The sequence below is a fragment of the Frieseomelitta varia genome, unplaced genomic scaffold (genome assembly GCF_011392965.1).
Source record: "Frieseomelitta varia isolate USP_RPSP 00005682 unplaced genomic scaffold, Fvar_1.2 scaffold_154, whole genome shotgun sequence".
NCBI lineage: Eukaryota > Metazoa > Arthropoda > Insecta > Hymenoptera > Apidae > Frieseomelitta > Frieseomelitta varia.
This window is the reverse complement of record NW_025109239.1, coordinates 270029-280794: the sequence shown is the minus strand read 5'-3', so window position 1 is coordinate 280794 and position 10766 is coordinate 270029. Positions and strand designations below refer to the sequence as shown.

Here is a 10766-nt window from a genome sequence, read left to right as displayed (position 1 = left end):
AAAGAAGGATACGACGAATTATTGTACATTATTTGGTCACTCGTTATGGTCCGCAAGTCCAGTTGCCAGCGCAAGTGGTGGTTAAAAGATAAAAAAAAAAAAAAAAAAAAAAAAAAAATACATACCAACGAGAAAGTTTTATTCTCGATCTGGAATGAAACCAACAGCGTGTAAGCTCGATGGACGATGATGCTGTCCGGACATCAGCGCTTTCAGCAACACGATGTTACAACCTGATATGCAGCTCGTTCGTGTCGGTAATCGTAGCTGCAACACGCGTAAAAACAACGGCGGAATAGATACACTTAAGCGGCTGGATACGTCCGACGATTCGTAATATTTTATTATTCATCTCCGACCATGAATTATTCACAAGGATAGAGGAGATCGGCGAACAGAAAAATCGTGGATGATGTTCAAGCTCATTATTTTATAAACGTTATAATACTCCTCCTCCCTTACTCTTCGTATTTGCATAGAATATTCCTCCTCGCGGAGGAACGATCCGAGAGAAAGTTTTAATTGGCGATAGCCTCGCAGACGGTACTCGATAACAGTTTCGTGTACTTTTTGTAAACACACGCGTGCCGAATTACTTGCTTGCTTTTAAAACAAAAGGTGCACTTTCAAATATAAAATATTTTTGCTTCAACTTCTTGTTAACTCCGGAAACGAACGATGAAACGCATCTATGATTAAAGTACATTTCATCAAAGAAAAATGTAACGAACGTCCGGATATTTTTTGAACTGAATTGATTATAAAGTGCATAACTGATCCTCTCTCGTGTTGCTTCTTTCCTTCTTTTTTTTGTTCCCCACGTGGAAAGAGAGAGAGAAAAAAGAGAGAAATCGGATTTTTACATATAATGCTGACAGATGAGAGTAGTAGATTTGAGTGAGTACGGCTTTGAAGCGGCACGCACGCCACCACTTGGCCATTTATCCGGGCCACGGGCAAAAATGGTCCTTTACAGCGCCCAGCTAGCCCGGTAATATACAAGAAAAGAGAAACCGGTAACTAAAAATATACGAGGCACAGACACGGGGCTTGAAACGAGCTGGAGTTCAAAGAAATGGATGGCCTTCAAAGGCCACTCGCGGATGGTTACGTGCGAATTTTTTTTGGGATCAACGGCTACGTTTGGATGATGGCGGCGCCTGCCGGACAAAAATATTTCCCCAACGTTTCGTTTGCTTTAGGGGCTGGTCCGCTTCGATCGACTAACGATTGCGCTGGCTTAGTTTGTGTCTTGGACACTCGATTATTTCTTATTATTTTTGATCATTTCTTTGTTATACAGCCGTTTTATACACCTGTGACAGAATTCGTTGGTTTTTATTGAAAAAAATTGAACGTTAATGGCGACTTAGCAAAATGCGTGAAAAATATGTTAGCATTATCGAGAGTTAATCAACTCTCTGCTGATTATCCATAATACCCGTTTAATTATACCACACCATACCATAACTATCCGTATTAACCAGGTTTCATCGCCATCTAATGACTTCGATATCCACGGGCTAATCCGTGTCCAAATACAGGCAGGGACAGGTTACACGCGATGACTATATTCCGTGTTATCCCAGGATCAACTCGTGCCATGATCACACGTATCTTGATCAACCATAAATACGCTCATATATATAGAAAAAAAAAAAAAAAAAGAAGAAAAGAAAAAGAAAGAAACGAGATAGATAATACCAGTTAATGAAAGTGTGTCCAAATGATATCAATGATCTGCCTGTTTCTCATTGAAAACGTACATCGTAAATTGAAGCGTTAGCTGATGATGATAGTTAACGATCGTGCAGCTATCGTATCTATAGAATTTATTCTACGGATGATACAGAAATCTTTTGAGTTTCAATTTGCAAGAGTCTATTATAAAACAGACCGGCAGAAATTCGTTCTTCTCGAATCGTGTCTCGTGGAGACATAGAGGAAATAGCATGGTCGAAGTTGCGCTAGTAGTAATCCCGAGAAAAGCTGTCTTTCGTGAAAGACGCGTGGTTCGGAGACGAATGTAATAGAGAGGCACGGTATATCTGGATCCAAGAGCAACGTCCCCTACATGGATATGTGGAGACTGGTGGCTGCGTGTGCCGAGCTACCGCATGGTCTATATCTGACGACGCATTATCTGCTTTACTGCCTGCAGCAAACTCGGTATTGCATCCTACTTGAGTTGTTCTCGTGACACTCTCGATACATCCTGCGCTGGTATATACCTATAGCACTACTATATTCCGCCTTTCTTTTGGGCGAAGAGACCTTTATCCACGTCTTCCATTTCCCATCTTTTTCCTTCCTTTTGTATCTGGTTTCTTGTCTGCTGTCTTTTTCTACTTGATTTTTTTGCCCATGGTGTCTTCTATCTGGTTCCTTTCCTAGAGTTTTCTTTTTTTTTTTTTTTCTTTTTCTCCTTACTCCTTCGACAGAGTATGTATCCTATCTTTTGCCTTATCGCGCGGCCAGCTACCTCTTACTTTATATGTTCCCTTGGCTTTCCTCTGCCCGTTCATTGACATTTCAATTTTTTCGCCTCTATCGAACACTTTGCTGTCCCCGAGATCCAATTTCTTTGCTCTTTTGATGTTGCTCTTTTTTCTCTCTCTCTCTCTCTCTCTCTCTCACTTGCGTTTACCTTCTTCGATTTTCTTCGTCGTTTCTATGTTGCTGGCTTCTTTCGTATTCTCTTCTCTTTCTCGGGCATTGCACGACGTTGTAATATGTACAACACTTGTTTAGATAAAAAGTATTAGTGGAGAGTATTAAGTTATTAATTCAGAAGACACGTTGTCGCAGTAAGTGTACTAAGGATTCAAGTAGTTACTATAATCCAGAATTTTCTCAAAACATGATTGTCGGGACGTAATCCTGCACGTAGTTCAGCATTATCCAAGCAAGCGGCTTCGCTCTGTTCGTGTGCGAAAAAATCCATATTACACGATCACTTTTCATAAAAAAGCGTAAGATTCCGCCGTTTTTATAAAAATTTAACTTGCAACTTACAAAATTCAGATCGAAACAATTCAATTAAATTGGATGCCTGTCAGAATTTTCGAGCTGAAAATTTTTTTATTTTTGTTTTACTTCACGTAAAACAGTATTTTCCAATTGTTTTTTGGAATTTCAATTCTCTTTCATGATGCTCAAATAATCTGTGAACGCTCCGATTTTTAATATAATTTTTTACATAATATAATTATATTTATTAATATTAATTTTTATTTTTAATGTATTTAATATTATTATAAATTAATTAATTATTTATTAAAATATATAACTATTTATTAATTAAACTACATAAGTTTACTTAGTAAAATAACTATTTATATATTTATATCACTATTTATATATTTATATCACTATTTATTTATTAAAATAAATAACCTATTATAAAATATATAACTATTTGTTTATTAAAATAAATTTACTTACAACCAGCAGCGGTAACTCTAGAAAATACTTATTAAAACATATAACTATCTATTAATTAAAATAAATAAGTTTACTTACTAAAAAAAACCATTTGTATAACTATATATATATATCACTATTTATTTATTAAAGCAGATAAGCTTACCTATTAAAATATATAACTATTTATTTATTAAAATAAATAAGTTTACTTACAACCAGTGGTAATTCTAGAAAATACTTTACAACTCTTGGGAATTACAAGCCAGCGTGAGTTGAGACTCTGGATTGTAGGAATAAACTGTTTCCTTTGGAATGTATTAGTTTCTCCGCTTCCATTTGCACAGAGGGCAGCACACACGCGCGTGCATTGCTCTCTATCTCCACTTCGGCGTTGACACGCGATTAAGGATCGCCTCGTGGTATATTACCGCGTCTGTCGCTCTCCAACTCGCATAAACTCGATTCCCGGTTGATTCGGTTGCACCCTGGATACCGGAAAAGTGTCCTCGTCCGAAGTCGGAAAGCGATGACGCTCGCGTGCACCGCGTCGCAACGTGACAATGGTAGCCTCGACGAGCAACTTCGACAAAGGGAAACGCGCGTTTATTGTCTCATTGTCTTCGCCTTCGCTCCGTTGCTCCCGATAATTTTGTCAATTCCATCCGATCCTGTAGACGTTTTCGATCGTCGTGCACGAAAAATCAATTCCCGTCGCTGGGGTATAGCTGCCGCTACGAGTCGAGACTTTTCAGCTGTGTTTACGGTTTATATTCGAAAATAATCGTAATTCTTATATTTTACCAGTTATAAACAGGTATATTGGTATATTGGGGAAGTTGACCTTTCTTCATTAGAGAGTGTATCCGTGTGTCCCGCTTGTTTTTTTTTTTTTTAATTAATTTAAACGAATATTAATATTATTGGAATCATTAAACGCAAAGGTCAGAGGTGAGAATTTCATTGGCATATCCTTCTACGGAATATTCTCGAAAACCCCTAAACCCCTTGCGCTGGCAACTGGTTCGCGGACCATAACGAGTGACCGAACCGTATAGAATAACTCGTCTTCTTTTTGAATTCATCGGTATATCACTGGATAGAAATTACCAAAAAGTAATAAATTTATTATTTGTCTTGCCTGGGTTATACTTAAATATACTTGAAACTGAGAAAATTTTTCTCGACGTGCATGGCACGTTATTCCAGCGCAAAAAGTTAACCACTTGCGCTGGCAACTGATTGCTGACCATAACGAGTGACCGAACTTTATACAATAACTCTTCTTTCTGAATTCATCGGTATATCACTGGATAGAAATTACTAAGAAGTGATAAATTTATTATGTTTCTTTTGCCTCGGTTGTACTTAAATATACTTAAAACTGAGAAAATATTGCAATTTTGGGACAAAAAATTCTCGACGTCCGTGGCACGTCATTCCAGCGCAAGAGGTTAACCACTTGCGCTGGCAACTGATTGCGGACCATAACGAGTGACCAACACCGTATAAAATAATTCGTCGCTTTCGTTTTGAACTCGTCGGTATGATATATCACTGGATAGAAATGATTGAGAAGTAATAAATTTATTATTTGTTTTGCCTCGGTTGTACTTAAGTATACTTAAAACTGAGAAAATATTGCAATTTTGGGACAAAAAATTCTCGACGTGCGTGGCACGCCGTTTCAGTGCAAGAGGTTAAACGTGTTACACGTTTATCGTGGAATCATAATTCCGCTAATTATTAGGGTCTTAATTAAAAATGTTGGGAAACACTTGTGTTAATTTTATAGATTATACTTTGTTCAATCCTCGCCTTTGCCTGATTTCGTTTGTAGTCGCGGTCAACGACTTTTGTATTCTCACTCATTCCTAATCCTTGGATAAAAAAAAAACGAAATTAAATTTAAAATCCTAATTTTACAAAGATTTGAACGTAGCTCGCGAGCTTGACACACCCGATTAGATTAATCGAGATCGATGGACTCGCGTATGGGTGTTCCCGGATCGGGATCTACTTGTAAGACATCTGAATATTAAATTACAAGACTGGCAGCCTTGATTCACCGACAAACATGTAACTCCTTGTCAGTTGAACGATGTTTTTCAATTGCACACGTTCGCGTGTCGTTAATTTAATTGGACTTCAGGAGCGGGTTCTCGTTCGCCGTTCATCCCCGCTGCCTACCTAACCACCGCTCCCTCGGTTTCTATTTCCTTTATTGCGCTTACGTATGCAACGTTTCCAAATCAGGAGTGTTGCCAAGTGGGACGTGGCACATTTCCTGCTTTACCCCTTGCTGGCTACTATTTCCACGATTTTTCTTTCTTTCTTCTTCTTCTTCTTTTTTTCTTCTTTTTTTTTTTTGCTCTTTCTTCAACAGAAGTCAATGACTTTGACTGTGTTTACTTTGAAATCTGCAATCCTCTGCAATCAGTAGGGGAAGTTCGACAAAAGAGACTGATAGAGGGTATCCAAATATAGTGGTGTTTATCGCCTTAATTTAGAACTGTTGCCCGCGTGCACGCGAGAGCCCCCCACGTATCGTATTATACGCAACGATCGTTTGATTACAACTTGAGCTCGTGGCTGAAGATATATTTCGCAGCTTTGTTGAAATTGGATTAAAGAACACGGAGGATAACAAATAAATTGCCGCTCGCGGTGGAGATCACAAATAATCGAGCTTTAACTCGTTAATTTCTTATCTTTTGTGATATTTTAGCAGAGAGATGATGCTCTAGCGGACATTTTATTTAACGTTAAAACTCGTGGGTGAATTTTCTTCTCGTTTCTAAAAACGCCTCGGTACGTTTTCCCTGGCCCAATGAAAATTCTGATTAAATATTTAATGAACGTTCATCTCGGTAAAAACGTTTCGTTCCAGCCGGCGGTTTTTCAAGCTAACTTTTCAATTTTTGAATGTGAATGCTGTGTTCACGCTCTGTGTACACGCGTCTCTTTCATCGAACACCGCGACAATGGCCATCGATGAGACGACGACTCTCGACAAAAGTAAAAGTTGCTGTATTGTCTCCAAGCTTCCACCGATATTTACCGAAGCGTTCCGATAATTTCGTCAAATTCCGACGTTTTTTCCTCCTTCTCTAGATACAAGACAAATGGTAACGGTTTTCAATTACGCGTTCAGCGCAGCGCGAAGCGTTTTTTTTTTTTTTTTTCTTCATTGTTAAACGCCCAGTAGATTTTAACCTGTCACGGGTTATTGGCACTCTCGACCTTTAATCTTCGTGAAAATCAATTACTTTTCCAGCTTTTCCCGTTTGTTTGTTTCACCGAGTTACTTTTTCTACTTTTTTTTCCCTCTTTCTTTTTTTTTTTTTTTTTTTTTTCATTCATATCGCGCACTCGAAATCTGATAGCCGTTAGAATAGTTTTGGCATCGAGCGCCCTTTACAGCGGTAAAATGTGTTTCGTTCGTTCCGTGTATCCGTACATCCGCTGGACGCTGTTTCATTTTTGTTGAAATATTGTTTTTTTTTTCATTGATAAAGTATACGATGAATTTTTCGACCGGCAGATTCAGATAACAAGTATGAATGGATCAGTTGTACGCATTGAAGAATACTCGAGCAATGGAGAATTAATTTTACGGATAATTTAGAAAACGAGCCAATTACCAGCCAGATGAAATCGATACCACGGACGATACGTGACTGTACTGTAATTGATACAATTATCTCCCCTTCTATATTCCAGTTATATAACATTAGCCTATAAATTCACCAACGATGATTAAAAGCTACGGAATTAAGCCACGGCAATTAAAACCGAATCGCGAAATAAAACACATTCATCAAAGCCTTCATTCATTAGAACCTGTCGCGTCTTCGTAATCATTCGCTGGCATAATGGGTCTAGACGAGGATTTTATTGTTTTGTTCCTCTGAAACAAAGAGAATCAGACAAAATCTGTCTAAAAAAAATTTAAACTTATTAGGATTTCTCAACTATATCGTCTATACTAACAAAATAATCACCATTTATGTCATCAGCAACATGTTAATCCTGGTCACGTTAGTGAGATACGCGAGTGAATTCCCTCATACGCGCATATTTTTTCCCCGTTAATGTATTTATTAAGAAAATTTCTCGTAATATCAAGGAAGCAGTCTTCATCTTTGAAAATGGCAAAAAAGGTCACCAAAGGAATTATCTTATTCTCTACATGATCGTGATTCAACGAAGAATTCTCTGACGGAGAGGACATTGAAAAGCATATTCCTTTCAAAGGAGATTTTTTTTTTTAAAGATTTGGATTTCCATACGGACAGAAAATAAAAATATAAAAAAAGTAGAAGGAAGAGAAATAAAAGAAAATATGCCACAATATGAAAGGACGGAATATCATCAGAGGCAGAAATAATTTCAGAGTACAAATGTGGATGAAAGCCGAGAACAATCGGCAATCGTTAACTACGTATTTGCGAAGGAGAAAATCAAAAATGTGAAAAAAACGTGGAAATGGACGGAAAGCTTTTCGTATCAGACGTATTATAAATGATTTGTACGAACTCCAAGGCCTTTTTACGCCTTTTACATTTCGGTGGCGTAGAAAAGAATGATCATCGGAATACACGAGAACTTTTTCTATTTGTAATATATATATATATATATACTGCTTGTAATATATATATATAAGTGCGTGATGAACGTGTCTCCGCTTCGACGACCAAAACACGCGACGAGAACGAAGCAATATGAACAATATGAGTTAGTATCTATGAAAGAGTTATAGGATAACTTTATCACGAATTGTAAAAGATACATATACCTTGTACAAATTATGTCGTTGATAATTATTATAAGTTTTCGCTGCCGTTTTAGGAGAAGCGTTTATTGTGTTACGTAAAAGAATTGACAGTCATTTCACGATACGGAACGTGACACATGACAATTGGCTTTTATCCATCAATCTTGTAAAAGAAATGAAAAATCAATATTCACTGCGAGTGATGAGCGAACTTCGAAAAAACAACGGCGAGATACCGAAGAGTTTTATAATTATACTCAGTAATGGCTGACGCTACAAGATAATACATATGTACATATACTCGCACGAAATTTCACACTACTTTCATAGTGTTCAAGGCAAAGTAAGATTATTTTGCTATTGTCCAGTATGCAGAAGCTTAATAAAAAAAAGAAATTCATAAGAAAATATTAAGAAGCTTAATAAAAAAAAAAAGATTATTTTGCTATTGTCCAGTATGCAGAAGCTTAATAAAAAAAAAGAGATTCATAAGAAAATATTAAGAAGCTTAATAAAAAAAAAAAGAAATTAATAAGAAAAAAATATTAAAATATTAATAAAAAATAATTTCTTATGAATTAAGCTAGAGAGTCCAAATTTGCGTAGAAGTATAAGGGCAACAATTTTTGAAATATTCGATATAAAACCAAATATGCCCGAAAATCGGAACGATAGACTTGTCAAACGTGAAACGTTTTGTTTATCTTGTCAAATACGAGATAGAAAAACGCTATATGTAAAGCGACAACACGCGAGGAGCATCGCGCTCATTGTTGCAGGAATTTTCCGATTTTCTGTTTTAAATCTGAAAAAATGAAAAAAAAGGAATGAAAAACTGTGGAATGAAAGTCGACCGTATAGTCAATGGAAAACCATTTTGCCGACGGAGGATTAAGATGTACGAGACCTGTGTAACCACAAAGGACTGCGAATTAGTAATCGAGCCACAAAGATTTCGCACATTGTGAATGTTCCGGTGACGTGCCGGCTCGTATTCTCTTCTAGAAGGTTTTCAAAGAATCTGTTAATCCGAGCTTTTTCATCATGGCGGACGGGACGCGCGAGTTTCGTAACGACATATTCCCCGAGATTCCTCCATACACAAGTTCCTTTTACTTCCCCTGTCACCTTCGTCTGTCGTTTTTTTTCTCTCGACGTTGTTTCTATCTGGCACGTCTCTGTAAACAAAAGCGAAGCCGCGCTGCTGGGTTTCACGATGCACACACAGTTTGAGAAGAAAAAGAAGAAGAAGAAGAAGAAGAAGAAGAAAGGACACGGCGAGGGTGGTCTGAGAGAGGACAGGGATCTTTTAAAAATAGCTTTCACCGCAAGAAAGCCTCGAGTGGGTTTCTCTAATTAAACAGAATTTCCTTGCTTAACCACGTCGACAAGTATCGCCAGGATTCTTTCTCTTCTTGCTTGCATCGCCGGGTCTAGCCATTGTCACTGCGACTAATTACGCAGTTTAGTGACCTTTCTCAATTTTCACTACTTCACCTTTTATTTTGTCGCTAGATTGAATTGGAAGGGAGTAAAATAAAAAAAAAAAACATTTCTTTCTTTCGCAAAAAAGATGGACTGGAGTTAAAAAAAGATTGGAAAGAGTTACTAAATTGTAGATTTACTTCATTTTTCTTTCTCCCTTTCCTTCTGTTTTTTTTTTTTTTTTTTTTCTTTTAACATAGCACACTCACGCGAAATATGTGTTAAATCGCCAAACTTTAGATACGAATTTAGGACCTTAAAATAAACAAATTTTTTTCTCTGGAAGTATGCTCTTCCTCGCAAATGCTTCCTTCAAAAGATATTTACTACTAAAGTTGTAGGACTTAGTAATGTATGCCATCGAAATAATTCAGGTTTATTACGTATATTATCAAATATAAAATTGTTGTGTTTATTACTAAAATTAATTGCAATTATTACATATGTTGCTCAAAATGATTACCATTAGCTTCGAGACAAGCATTACACCTATCATATAATAGAAGTTGCTGATTGACGCTGTACGCCTATTATTTCGTTACACGCTTGCATTATTCTCAATTTTAATGTTTCAATGTTATTAACGGGTTGCTCGTACAATTTTTTGCTTCGCTGCAAAAATTTAATATTCATTTTCCCGGAAGATGGATCGGTCATGCTGAAGATGTCAATTGGCCTCCGCGTTCACCGGACCTAATTTCAATAGTTTTTCGTGCGGAAAGCAGTGAAGCAAAAAGTGTACGAGCAACCTGTTAATAACATTGAAACATTAAAATTGAGAATAATGCAAGCGTGTAACGAAATAATAGGCGTACAGTGACAATCGGCCACTTCTTCTGTTACATGATAGGTGTGTAATGCTTGTCTCGAAGCTGATGATAATCATTTTGAGCAACATATTAATTACAATAATTACAAACATAATAATTACAATTTACTTTTAGTAATAAACACAACAATTTTCTTTAATAATATACATACGTAATAATAATAATTACAATTATTTTTAGTAATAATAATTACTAAAAAATAACTAATTAACATAATTACTAAAAATAAATAAAAATAAATAATTAACACA

General features: G+C 36.6%; 1 protein-coding gene across 1 annotated transcript in view; it reads left to right on the top strand.

The window, feature by feature from the left end:
* Positions 1 to 532: 532 nt before the first annotated feature.
* The window catches only part of LOC122536031, a 32038-nt gene continuing 21804 nt past the window's right edge, over positions 533 to 10766 (top strand). The window contains exon 1 of the mRNA XM_043668050.1: positions 533 to 543. The gene's annotated coding sequence lies outside the window, so the exon portion shown is untranslated. The remainder of the gene's footprint in view (positions 544 to 10766) is intronic.